This window comes from Panthera onca, chromosome B4, assembly GCF_046562875.1.
Source record: "Panthera onca isolate mPanOnc1 chromosome B4, mPanOnc1 haplotype 2, whole genome shotgun sequence".
NCBI lineage: Eukaryota > Metazoa > Chordata > Mammalia > Carnivora > Felidae > Panthera > Panthera onca.
Genome location: NC_138345.1, coordinates 65,775,859 through 65,790,058, shown reverse-complemented (window position 1 = coordinate 65,790,058; position 14,200 = coordinate 65,775,859). Strand labels below are relative to the sequence as shown.

Here is a 14,200-nt window from a genome sequence, read left to right as displayed (position 1 = left end):
CGGGAAAATTATTCTTAATATATATCCCTTAAACTTACCCTCCTCACCATTTAACCCATCCCCAAGTCCTAGCAATTCCAAATGTAACATATATCTTGCATGTATTCTGTATTGGTTTGCTGGGGCTGCCATAGCAAAGTACCACTGACAAGGTGACTTACACAAGAGAAGCTGATTTTCTCACAATTCTGGAAGGTAAATATCCCAAGATCAAGGTATCATCATGGTTAGTTTCATTCTGTCTCTCTTCTTGGTTTGCAGGTGGCCACCTTCTTTCTTTGCCTTCATTCTTTCTTTCACACCTCTGAGATTGAGTCTACTCTTTCTATAAGGACATCAGATGCATTAGATTAGGGCTCATCCATATTACCTCATTATAACTCAATTACATCTTTAAAGGCTCTAGCTCCAAATGTAGTCATCCTGAGACACTGGTGGTTAGGATTTCAACATGTGAATTTTGGTGGCATAAAGTTTACCCTAAAACTCATCTATTTCTCTCCATCCCCACTGATGCCATCTCAGACTTGACTGCCATCATCTATACCTGTATGGTTGCAATACATTTCTTGCACATCATCTTATATCCACTCATTTATTTTTCACACAGTAGCCAGAAGGATATTTTTTAAAAGTCTATATGAGGTCACGTCAGATGTTGTGGCTAGGGTTCCATAAGCACAGTACTTGAAATTAAAGTACTTGAAAAGATCTAAATAAAATAGGAATTCCTATTTTTTTAAGAAAAACCTTAAAATGCTTATTAAAATGTTTCAGTATTTACTCTAAAATAATTTAGGATGCAAAAAGTATCTTGTATGAAGAGTTAGGAGTTCAGAGAAATGAAGGCATCCACTTTTAGCACCAATGAACATTTACAAAAAAACACTTCAGTGTGAAAGCCACTCAAAATCTCATTACAAAAATCTGTGGGACATTATGCACCATAACTTGGTTCATCTATCCATTCTCTTTCTGCTGTCATTGCTAAGTGCCTGGCTTCCAAATATGCCCTAGTGGTCCTCCTATCTTTCCGAGTTGACATGGCCACAGTGGAGATGCACTTGATCTAACAAAACAAACCTATCATCATCTTTGCCTCCAGGATTTGCTCCCTCCTATAACTTTCCCACTTTTTCAGTGGTGCTACCTGGAATCAGTTTTTGAGCTATTCTCCCCTAGTTGTCCATAGCATCTAACTGCCAAATATATTGCATGTTTATATTTACTATGCCTCCTCTCACATTTCATCCTGAACCTAGTTATCCCAGCTTCAGGTTTTATGCATGGTTGAAGCAATCCAAATCCATCCAATCTCTTTCTTAGTTTCTCACATCAAAACCTGTGCCACAACCATATTTAGCACATTTCTTTAGCTTATAAATCCTCTAGTGAAATGAAATTGTAGTAGAATGCATAAATAAATAACGTAGAAAACACAGGGCAGGACAACACTCACTTGACTACCCTAATGGACACTGATTTTCCAGTTGGGATATTCCTTAGGAATGGGGCCATGACTTACAATTGATTGTTGTCCTTCTCTCTCTCTCTCTCTTTTTTTTTTTTATCTCCCACAATAGCTAGACAGTGCTTTGGTTATAGTAGTTGCATTGTGGAAAAAAAAGATTAATCGATTAGTATCCACAGCCTCTTGCTGTTCTGCACTCAGGAGGGAGGATCCTGTGTTGACTACTAGGTTTAAACTATGCACAGTAAAGTAGATAGTGAAAGAGAAGAAAGAAGTCCTATAGAGGCTATTTGAATTCATCTGCAAGAGATCCAACTAGTCACCAAGTAAAAAGAGGAAACTAGGAAGGTTGAGGAGGATAAAGAACATCTGTGGACTGAAAGTGAGACAATTTTTAGAAAATTGAAGTGGAGAAAGGAAAATATTAATCTTTTGATAACATGCCTATGAAATATTGAAGATAAGGGCTGAGAGAAAAATTCTCAAAGTTTATTTGTATGCTATGAATGCAACCACTATGATTTTTTAAGAGAAAGCAATAAAAATATAAAATAGCTCTCAATTATTTTTTGATGCTGGATTGATATTACTTTGAATGTGACACCAGGATAGGCTTGGGCATCAAATAGCTCTGGTGTCATTTTGAGTTACAATGATGATAATGTTCCAGACCAGTTGTTTGATTGCTGTCGCAATTGTTAACATTCAGAAGCACGATGCTTACTCTTTTTGTTATTTCTGTGAAATCTAAATGCATTGTTTTTCAGTTTTATTACCTAGAAATACCACCTTATGCAGTCTCAAAATATATAATTACAATAATGCATACATGAACTGCTTTTTATAGGTTACAAAAACAGTGTGCATTCATAACATCCTTCTTAAAATAATTAGGTAAGATATGTAGGATAGATATTGTCTCCATTTTATAAATCAGAAAACATCAACTCATAAAGGCAAAACACCAATATGTAGGTAGAAGCTGTCAGAGTAAAAACTAAAATTTTGTCTTCAGATTCCAACTTCAGAGTTCTTTAAATTTTTTTCATGTTTATTTATTTGTGGGGTGGGTACAGAGAGAGAATCCCAAGCAGGCTCCACACAGACTGTGCAGAGCCCGATGCGGGGTCGATCCCATGAACTGAGAGATCACAATCCGAGCCAAAATCAAGAGTGCAAGGCTTAACCAACTGAGCCATGCAGGTGCCCTCCAATCTTGGTGTTCTTTAGGGGCCCTATAATTCTTGTGTACATAGAGAGAAACATAGAGGATTTTTTTATGTTTAGCTTATGCTTTTTCATTTTTTTCTCTTTTTGAAAGTTTCTAATTTGATAGAGACTCAGTGAACTGTATGCACTAATCAGCTACAAGACTTGAAAGATAATCCTTATTGGCTCTCCTGTTGCCTACTACTCTTCTGAAAGGAAGCTGCTCCTTTTGTAAATTTTGCTTAGGTGCATGACAGCTTTGCCACCTGCGTACTGTTTCGCCTTGGGCAAGTCACAGAGGGGGTTAACCTCTCCAGATATTTGTAAGGATATAATGTGATATCACAGGATGTGACAGAGAAAACACTCAAAAAATGTAAGCTATCAAGAGCATCTTTTTCTTTCATTTCTTTCTCTAATCAGTCCACCCCAATCTTAGTCTTTCATTTTAATCCCAAAAGAGCAAATGACAGGAATACATCAGCTTTTCCTTTTTCTTTATCCTCTTCTACCAGTCATTTGAAATAGTGCAACTTTCAGACATATAGGAAATTTTTCAAAAACATTAACTCAATATTATTGAAGACATCAACTCAACGCTGTAAGACAAAACAAACGGCAGTGTCTTATAACTAGCTAACAGCAGCCTCAAATTTAGAGTAATGTAGAAATAAAAAGGCAGCTGCAGCTTTGGCATTTTAAGGTTAACTATTTCTTTCATAAGAGAGAGAGAAAGAGAGAGAGAACTTGCATAAGTGCAAGCAGGGGCAGGGCAGAGGGAGGTAGAAGGAGAGAGAGACTCTTAGGCAAGTTCCATGCCCAGCATTGGGCTCCATGCTGGACTCTATCTCAGGACTGTGATATCACGACCTGAGCCAAAAATCAAGATCAACTATATATATATGCATATATATATATATATATATATATATATATATACACACACACACATATATATGTGTATATATATTATATTATATATTATATTATATTATATTATATTATATTATATTATATTATATTATATTATATTATATTATATGTATACACAATACATATAGCCAAAATCATGACCTGAGCCAAAACAAACTATATATACTTGTTTTTGTTTCTGTTTTTCCTTTATTTATCTTTCTTTCACAGCATAAGTCATGATAAATTTCTCTGCAGTTTTAATTTCTGGAAGAATGCAGAGGAACACCACTTATATAAAGCACATTGCCTAGTAAAATTCGATCACTTAATCAAAAATAATCTCATGGTTGATAAACATAGAACAGCAAATATTGTAAGTTATTAGAGTAAATTAATTTTTAAAAGTTTTAGAATGTTTACTGATCGGTGTGTACAAACTACAACTAAGTGAATTAAATGGTGGAAAGAGAAGTGAGACAAACTTTCTATTATCTCACTGGTGGTTAGAATTAAAAGGGTAGGATAAGAAAGAAAAAAAATCATGGCAGAGATAATGCAAACCGTAAGAGGAAGCATGCAATAATTGTCAAGGGACTCTTAAAAGGAGAGAAGGTATTCCAAAACTGGGTAAAAGGCAGTAGCCAAGAATACAGACTGGATGTTTGAATTGGGACTGGAAGAAAACACAGTTTCAACATAAAAGGTGGTAAAAACTTTTTTAAGAAGACTAGCATGAGACCAGCAGGGAACAAAATCACACTTACATTAATAGGAAATCTTTCTGTTTATTCAGTTTTAAGCCAAAATGGGTGAGAAAGCTTTTTGGAAGTAATGTATGGAGGCCTAGAAAGCCACCTTGGGTATTTAAACTTAATGTCATAGTCGGTAAGGAGCTGCATGATCCAAGCTCTGCTTCTGAAAGACTAATAGACCAAGTGTAATTAAAATAAATTAAAAGGGAGAAAGTTGTGGAAAATCAACAATTGTTTAGATGAAGGTAGTAAGGGTCTGAGATAAAAAGGTGAACACTGGATGCTAAGGAGGTAACAAAGTTGAAAAATAATGAAGTCGCCAAACTTATAGGACTTTAAATTGAAATATAATACACATGTTAAAAAAAGTACATATCTTTGTTTACTCTCAGGTGTATATAAACTACCTTAATTATCACAAACCAGCACCTATATCAAGGAAGAGACCATCCCCAGAAGACCCCACTTTCTATCTCTACCTCTCTCCATTCTACTGCTCTTTCACACCACACATTACTTTCAATTGCTTTCATATTTTACATAAATGCAATTTTCCATGATATTCCCTCCTGTTTGGCTTCTTTAACTCAACACCACGCTTGTGATATTTATCCAAGTATGTTAGCTTGTCCTCATGGCTGTATGGCATTATACCACATAGATGGACCATAGTTATTTACCCATTCAACTGTTGGCGGGCATTTGGGTGGTTTTCAGTCTGGAGTAATAACATATAATGCTGCCACGGACTTTTGGGTGAATGATTTTTGGTTGGATATACATGTAGGAATTTAATTCCTGGGTCACACACATGTTGCTGTAGTAGATCATACCAACTCCTTTTCTGATAGTTGTAGCGATTAATGCTCACGTACCAGTATATGAATTCCAGTTTTTCCATATCCTTCCCAGTGCTTGGCATTTTCTGTCTTTAACATTCCAGTCATTCTGGTGAGTATACAGTAGTTTGTTCTCATGGGTTTCATTTTGTATTTCCTTAAAATAAATAGTAGAGTTACCATATTTTATTTTCTTTTTTGCCATTTCAAAGTCCTCTTTTGTGAAGTGATGAGTTTCTTAAGTACTCTTGATAGAATTCCTTTGTCAGATATGTGTGGCAAATAAGTTCTCCCACTCACTGCATTGCCTTTTGACTCTCTTAATTTTGTGTTTTAATGAAGAAAAAAAACGTTAATGTTAATGCAGTTTGATATACCACTTGTATCTCCGACAATTTGTGCAACATCATAATGAGAGGCCATGAAGTGCGTAGCAATCCCTTAACCATGAATGTGTTACATTAGTAACTAGGTTCTTCTCATCTTTTTCAAGAGTACTAACCTCTCCTTTCATACAGCACTCATTTAACAAGACTTTACCAGGAAAGGAGAAGACATAAATGATTTCTCCAAGTTGCCCACTCTGGGTGATCTTGAGGTACTATTAACAGAATGAGACAAGTCAGGAATAAATGCCTGGTTAGGGATAAAGACAGTTTTTGATTTGGGATACAATGAGTTTGAGGTATTTATGAGACATTGAAATAGAAATTTCCAGTAGGCCTCAGATTTTCAGGAACAGTGTGATTGTTGAAAGGGTGGAATTGGTTGAAATTACTGAGAGGGAGACTATAGATACAAGAACATGAATGGGAACAGAACCTTAATATATATGTCCACGTAGTAGTTGGAGGAGGATATCACAAATCTATGTCTCCAGTTGCCTGTTAGACGTTTTTACCTAGAAATCTCTTTGTCACCTCACACCCAAGACAGTTAGAACAGAACTCATCATACTCCTTCTATTCCTGAGCCCGTTCCTCCCCTTTATTGGAGTTCATATTTCTGACAGGTTGAGCCCTGGGTCTTACAGTCACTCAGACACCAAGCTTCAGAGTCAATGGTGACCCCTCATACTTCTTCACCCCTTTGGCTAGTCATTAAGGCCTATTACTTCTTTCATTCCTTAATCTTACTTTCATTGACATCTCCTTAAACTATTTTAATGGTCTCACTAAACTTTGCCCTTTGTACCCACTTTTTGTTTGCAAAGCATTTTTTTTTTTTAGTTTTTGATTATTGAGCCATGCACTATGCCAAGTGTATTATATGAATATACCGTTTAATTTCATATAATCCCATGAGGAAACTGGGGGCTTAAGGTGTTTAAGTGACTTGCTGATGGTCATACAGAACCAGGGTTCCAACCTACATACATGGGAATCTGAAGTCATCTGTTAACTTGTATCATTGTCTTCCTCCACACAACTACCACATTAATAGTCCTAAACTTTTTTCATATTTTGCCTCTTCTACATCATTCTTTGACCATGAGATAAAGTCATAAAAGCTCTTTAACTGATCTGCACAGCCGTCTGTGTTATGACTTCCACCCATTTCTCCAAACTTTCATTAATCATCTGTTCCGGTAAAGCTGATGCAATCACATACTCTTCCCCACCTGTGTAATATACAATGTGTCAGAATAGTGTCTTAGCTCACACTGTATCCCTAAAATGGTTATTCGCCATCCCTTGCAATTTTAAATAACTATATGACATCTCTCTGATGTATACTGTAGTTACTTAAACCATTAATGCTGGAATTGTGTGTGTGTGTGTGTGTGTGTGTGTGTGTGTGCCTGTCATTCAAATTTTACTTTTTCCTTAAAAAACAAAAAGGCTTTTCATGGCAACTCCCTTTATAAAATAATTGGTGTATATTTTTTTACTACCTTAGAATCTTAGAGTGGAAGATCCTCATGAATCATTTAGTCCAATATTTCAGTTTACAAGTGAAAAAATGAAGACCTGAAATGGTGCTGTGCTCAAAGTTTATCACTTTTTAGCACATGAGCTTAAGGTTCCTAAATTTAGGCCTAATGTTTTTTACATTAAACACACTACTTTTTTATTTTTTATTCTTAATATATTTTAAAGAAAAATATAGTTTCAAAATTCAAAAGTTTCTGCGAGTCTCATTCTTCCTAAAGTTGACAACAGTCTCAACATTGAACGTTGGTACTCAGAAGCAACCGCTCTTAACTGCACAAGCTCTTTCCTATTTCTGGCTCTAAATGAATGTAAGTGCTTGTCCTTGATTCTTCAACTCAGATACATGGTTTGTGGAATTTTGCCTTACAATATACACGCATTCCTTAAGTCCCTATCTTTTCCATACTTTTATGTCATAATTTTTGTTACTACTAGTATTTCCTGTTTATACGTAATTATTTTTCAGAGCTAGAATTTGCAATTGCCCCTTTTTAATCTGTTTAGTTTGGTTCATGTCTTTCGCTAATTCTTTCACTAAATTACTTGGAGAGTCAAGCACATTAATTACATTCTCATTAATGGCCATGTGGGGTGTTTTGGGTACATATGTTGAGAGTTCAGCTAAGCTACTCCATAGCATTGTTGCCTTATCATCCATTGTATTTGGCCAAACTGCCTTCAGTGACTTTAGGCTGACATTAGCCCCCTCATGCAACTGTGTGCCCCAACATGGCAGTTGTTGTGACTTTGTTAAATTAATATTCATTAAATAGAGCCTCTGAGCATTGCAGTGCAACAACAGACCACATGAGGGATTGAAATATAGATTATTATTCATAGGTCCTGAAGGAAGTACTGGAATTATAGATTATTACTCACAGGACCTCAAGGAAGTACCCAGTACACCACCAGTGGCCAAACTGGAAGTCAAGGCAGAGTGCAGATAGACAGAGTCAGGACCAGGTCCACTGCCTTTATTAGGATCAGTGGGTGGACTGCTTTGAAGTTTTCAGATTAAGCTCAGATTGGTCAATTCAAACCAAAAGAGCAAGACTTTGGTAAGCACCAAGGGGGTCTTGTCTAAGGGGTGCACAAGGAAAGGCTGAGGGGGCAGAGGAGAATGTTTCTCACAAGGATAGAGCAGTTGACTTGTGATTCTGTGGGCTGTTATCTAGGAAGTGGGCTCGAGGGAGTGGTAGTATCAGTTCAAGGCCCCCCCCCCCCCCCCAGGCATCTTGGCAACAGGGAACAGATGCTAAGACAAAAATATTATGGAGTAATTTTGTTAAACTCTCCATAGCAGTGCACAGAGTCACAAGCAAATATAAATATAAGCTAACAGCCGTTGTGATCAATAGTCTCTTCTGTTTCCCCAGTGTCTTCCCCTTTTGGCTTACTAATACTCCACTCTTTCGGTTTGAATTAAGCATTCCACCTACAGACCCTATTAAAGGCAGTGCCCCAGGTCCTGACTTCCTGTCTGCACTCTGCCTTTACCTCCCATGTGGCCCCTGGAGGCATGCCAGGTATTTCTTCCAGGCCCCGTCAGTACTTCTAGTTCATTAACTCATGAGGTCTGTTGTTGAACCATGGCTCACCATCTGGCATCCCGTGCACCACTTAGTATTAATCTGATAAAAACATAACATAATTATTTATGTAAACTTTTTTTAAATTTTTTTTTAACGTTTATTTATTTTTGGGACAGAGAGAGACAGAGCATGAATGGGGGAGGGGCAGAGAGAGAGGGAGACACAGAATCGGAAGCAGGCTCCAGGCTCTGAGCCATCAGCCCAGAGCCCGACGCGGGGCTCGAACTCACGGACCGTGAGATCGTGACCTGAGCTGAAGTCGGACGCTTAACCGACTGAGCCACCCAGGCGCCCCTGTAAACTTTTTTTTTAAATTTTAAAACAGCTTTGGATTTATAGAAAATTGTGAAAATAGTATAGGAAACTTCTGAAACACATACCCAGTTTCCCTATTATTATCTATTAGTATGGTAAATTTGTCACAATTAATAAATCAATATTGATACATTTATTCTTTTTTTAATGTTTTATTATTTATTTTAAGAGAGAGACAGAGCACAAGCGGGAGGGGCAGAGAGACAGAGAGACACAGAACCCAAAGCAGGTTCCAGGCTCCACGCTGTCAGCCTGGGCTGACTCAGGGCTCAAACTCACGAACCTTGAGATCATGACCTGAGCCAAAGTTTGACGCTTAGCTGACTGAGCCACCTAGGTGTCCCATTGATACATTTATTCTTAAGTCCACACTTTATTCAGATTTTGTTTAGCTTTCACTTAATATCCTTTTTCTTTTCCAGGATCCCATCCAGGCTACCACATTACATTTAATTTTCATGTCTCCTTAGATTCTTCTTGGCTATAACAATTTGGCAGATATTTATTGTTTATGATGATCTTGACAATTTAGAGGAGTGCTGGTCAGATATTTTGTAGACTGCCTCTCAATTGGGATGTGTCTGATATTTTTCTCATGATTAGATTGGAGTTATGGATTTTGAGGAGAAAGTCCAAACAGGTAAGTGTCATTTTCATCACAGCATAGCAAGGGTACATATTATCAACATGACTAATCACTGTTGACATTCACGTCGATCACATGGTTGAGCTAGTGTTTGTCAGTTTTCTCCATGGTAAATTTACTTTTTCCCCCTTTCTGTACTGTACTCTTTAGAAGGGATCCACTATTTTCAGTCCACACTTAAAGAGTAGGGAGTTTAAAACAAACAAGGAGTGGTAAGTTATAGTCCACTTCCTTGAGGGTGGAGTCTCTACATAAGTTATTTAGACTTCCTCTAGATAGGAGATTCATCTACTTGCCTCCATTTATATATATTCAGTCATTTTCAGTCACTATCAGTATAGACTCATGGACATTCACTTTACCCTTTGGGTTATAATCTAATATTACTTTGTTACTCAAATTGTTTCAACTTCAGCCATTGAGAGCTCTTTCAGTTGGCTCCTGCAACCCCATTTGACACAGAGACACAATGTCCATCATTGAGGGGTTTTTGTTTTTTTTTACATTTAACATTTTTTTTTTAACATTGTCTTATTTTTACGCACTACAAGATACACCAGGAACTTCTTGCATATTTCCTATCCCAGTCATAAAATCAGTCATTTCTCCAAGGAGGCTGGGTTCTTTTCATTGGCAAATGTTATTAGAAACCAAGGACTGCTTGCTGCTATTGGAGTCTCATTCTTTCTAGGTTTTCTTAGCTGACAGAGCAAGAAAGTACTATATGTGTGTATATACAAATCTGTGTGTACAGGTTATGCTCTATATGGAGCCATCTGTGCTTATATTAAACTAAACATGAGTTAATGCTGTTATCTCCAGTGTGATACCTCTGATTTATTATGACATGGATCTTTCTAACCTCCATTATTTGCTTATTTAAACCCTCCATACCAACAGTAAGAATGTTCCCACCATTCACCATCTATTTACTTAATCTCTTTTTTAATGTCTATTTATTTATTTTTGAGAGAGAGATCAAGAGAGTGCAAGAGGGGGAGGAGCAGAGCAAGAAGGGGAGAGAGAATTCTAAGCAGGCTGTGCACTGTCAGCAGAGCCAGACGTGGGGCTCCATCTCACGAACGATGAGATCATGACCTGAGCCAGAATCAAGAGTTAGATGCTGAACTGACTGAGCCACCCCGGTGCCCCTATTTACTTAACACCTCAATTCTAGTATCCATTCATAGTGGTTTCAGAATTAACCCATATCACCCTGTGGGGAACTTTATCAAGTAGAGTATATGCTCATGTTTTGCTGAGTCTTATAGACAATAGTTATTTCCATTCAGAACCATTTTCCCCAACTCCCTTTGGTGAGGTCGTTTCATACACTCATAATACCGTTAGACGTTTCTGTTACATTCTGTATTCCATCCTGATATTCCAGACCTACCAACTGACTTTTTATAATCTACATACATTAAGGTTCACTCTTTGTGCTGTAGAAGTCTGTGGGCTTTGACAAACACATATGGTCACTTTCCACCATTACAGTATCATACACAAGAGTTTAACCACCCTAAGAAAACCCTCTGCTTCACCTATTCAAGCCTCCTCCTTCTTTCAAACACATGGCAACCAGTGGTTGATTTTTTATGTCCATATTTTGCTGTTTCCAAAATGTCATCTAATTGGAATCATACAACATGGAGTTTTTCCAGACAGGCTTTTTCACCTGCCAATATATATTTATGTTGCATTCATGTTTTTTCATGCCTTTATAGAGAACTCCTTTTTTATTATTGAATAGTATTACATTATATAGATATATATTAGTTTGTTTTCCATTCATTTATGGAAGGACATCTTGGTTGTTTCCAGTTTGGGGCAATTATAAATAAATCTGCTATAAATATTTGTGTGCAGGATTTTGCATGGACATATGTTTTAAAACTAGTTGGGTAAATAGTAGTGCAATTGCTAAATTGTATGGTAAGATTATGTTGAACTTTATAAGGAATTTCCAGTCTTCCAATGTGGCTCTACAATTTTGTATTCCTACCAACAATGAATGACGTTTTCCGTTCCTACACATCATTATCATCAGTTTGTACTCTCAGATTTTGATATTCTAGATATTCTTTTTTTTAATTCAAGTTAGTTAACATACAGTGTAGTCCCGGCTTCAGGAGTAGAACCCAGTGATTCATCTCTTACATATGACACCCAGTGTTCATCTCAAAAAGTGCCCTCCTTAATGCCCATCACCCTTTTAGCCCATCCTCCCTCCACCCTTCCCTCCAGCACCCTCAGTTTGTTCTCCATATTTAAGAGTTTCTTATGGTTTGCCTCCGTATCTGTTTTTGCCTTATTTTTCCTTCTGTTCTACTATGTTAATCTGTTGTGTTCCCCAAATTCCACATATGAGTGAAATCATATGATATCTGTCTTATATCTGTCTTTCCCTGACTGACTTATTTTGCTTAGCATAATATACTCTAGTTCCATCCATGTTGTTGCAAATGGCAAGATTTCATTGTTTTTGATTGCTGAGTAGAATTCCAGTGTGTGTGTGTGTGTGTGTGTGTACAGACAATGGAAAACACCACGTCTTCTTATCCATTTATCAGTGAATGGACATTTGGGCTCTTTCCATAATTTTTTTTGTATCCTTTGGATAAATATCTAGTAGTGAAATTGCTGGATCATAGGGTAGCTCTATTTTTAATTTTTTGAGGAATCTTCATACTGTTTTCCAGAGTGGTTGCACCACTTTGCTTTCTCACCAACAGTGAAGAAAGGTTCTCCTTTCTCTGCATCCTCGCCAACATTTTTTGTTTCCTGAGTTGTTAATTTTAGCCATTCTGACAGGTGTGAGGTGGTATCTCATTGTGGCTTTGACTTGTATTTCCCTGATGATGAGTGATGTTAAAAGCATCTTTTCATGTGTCTGTTAGCCATCTGGATGTCTTCTTCGGAAAAGTGTCTATTCATGTCTTCTGCCCATTTCTTCATTGGATTGTTTGGTTTTGGGTGTTGAGTCTGGTAAGCTCTTCACAGATTTTGCGTATTGATTTTTTTATCCAATATGTCATTTGCAAACATCTCCCATTCTGTCGGTTGCCTTTTAGTTTTGTTGATCGTTTTCTTTGCAGTGCAGAAGCTTTTTATCTTGATAGGGTTCCTATAGTTTATTTTTGCTTTTATTTCCCTTGCCTCCAGAGACATCTCTTATAAGAAGTTTTTACAGCTGAGGTCAAAAAGATTGCTGCCTGTTTTCTCCTGTAGGATTCTGATGATTTCCAGTCTCCAGGTCTTTCATCCATTTTGAATTCATTTTTGTGTATGGTGTAAGAAAGTGACACAGTTTCATTCTTCTGCATGTCATTGTATTCTAGATATTCCAATAAGTGTGTTATGAGATTTCATTGCTGTTTTAATTTGTATTTGACTACTGATAGATGATGTTGAGCATCCATTTTTATGCTTATTTGCCATCTGTTTACCATCTTTGATGACAACTCTGCTCCTATTTTTGCCCATTTTTAAATTGGGCTCTTTGCTTTCTAACTGTTGACCTTGAAGAGTTTTCTGTATATTCTGGATACAAGTCCTTTATCAGATGTGTGATTTGCAAATATTTTCTTCCAGTCAGTGGTTTTCATTTTCATTCTTTTACAGTGTCTTTGGCAGAAGTTTTAATTATTTTTTGATGATAAATGCATTTCATTATTTATTTAGATGTTTAAGTTCTTGAACTAGATTTTTACAAGCTAGTGAACACTGACAAATTATTTCTCCCACAGAAATATAACCACACATTCCCAGACACTATAAATATATGGTTGAACTAACATTAATACACATCACCATTTTATCAATTACCTAATAAGTCAAATTATCAGGTATCCAAATATTAAGTTATACAGGTCAAGAGGCATATAAAATATTAGATGTTTGCTCAGTTAATTAGCAGAAACCCTCTTCTTCTTCTTCTTCTTCTTTTTTTTTTGCAAGAGAGGTTGGTAAGAGAAGGAAGAAAAAATCACACTTCAAACAAAAATAAGTTGGTAAACAACTTCAGATAAGAAAACAAAATACAAGTATTTCAGAAATTTTATGATTAAGAATTGTTTTAGCTACAATAACAAAGCACCTCTACCTTTTAAAAATATTTACTAAATTAAAGAGCATATTCTACATGTTCTGTGCAAGACAAAGGCAATGTTTTACTAAAAATACTTAATAGCCCCCTCCTGTTCTTTTTTCAGGCCCTCCCTGTAAGTTGCACCTGAAAGTGCAAACATTAAAATTAACTGTAAGGCTTTTTTGTCTGGAGACAGTGAAGACATGTGCTTCTGTACAGTGCAGATTTTCAAAATGGAGGTTTTCCATAACAGCACAAAGTAAAATTTGTAGAAAGACATGAAACAATTATTGTAAGACTTGGTAAAAATAAAAAAAAAAATGGTTGAGCAAACCTGATGTGTACTGGTACAAATGTGGGAGATGTAAACATAAAGTGAGCAGGCAAATAACCATATAGGCCCTAATTTCTATGTTTGAAATGACTGAAGGAGTAAA

At 36.6% G+C, this 14,200-nt stretch overlaps 1 non-coding gene across 1 annotated transcript; it reads right to left on the bottom strand.

Annotated features, from left to right (window-relative positions):
• Positions 1 to 5,586: 5,586 nt before the first annotated feature.
• Positions 5,587 to 5,707, bottom strand: LOC132660500 (U6atac minor spliceosomal RNA). Its single transcript, XR_009601839.1, has one exon. It is a non-coding gene; the product is annotated as a U6atac minor spliceosomal RNA (small nuclear RNA).
• Positions 5,708 to 14,200: the final 8,493 nt, after the last annotated feature.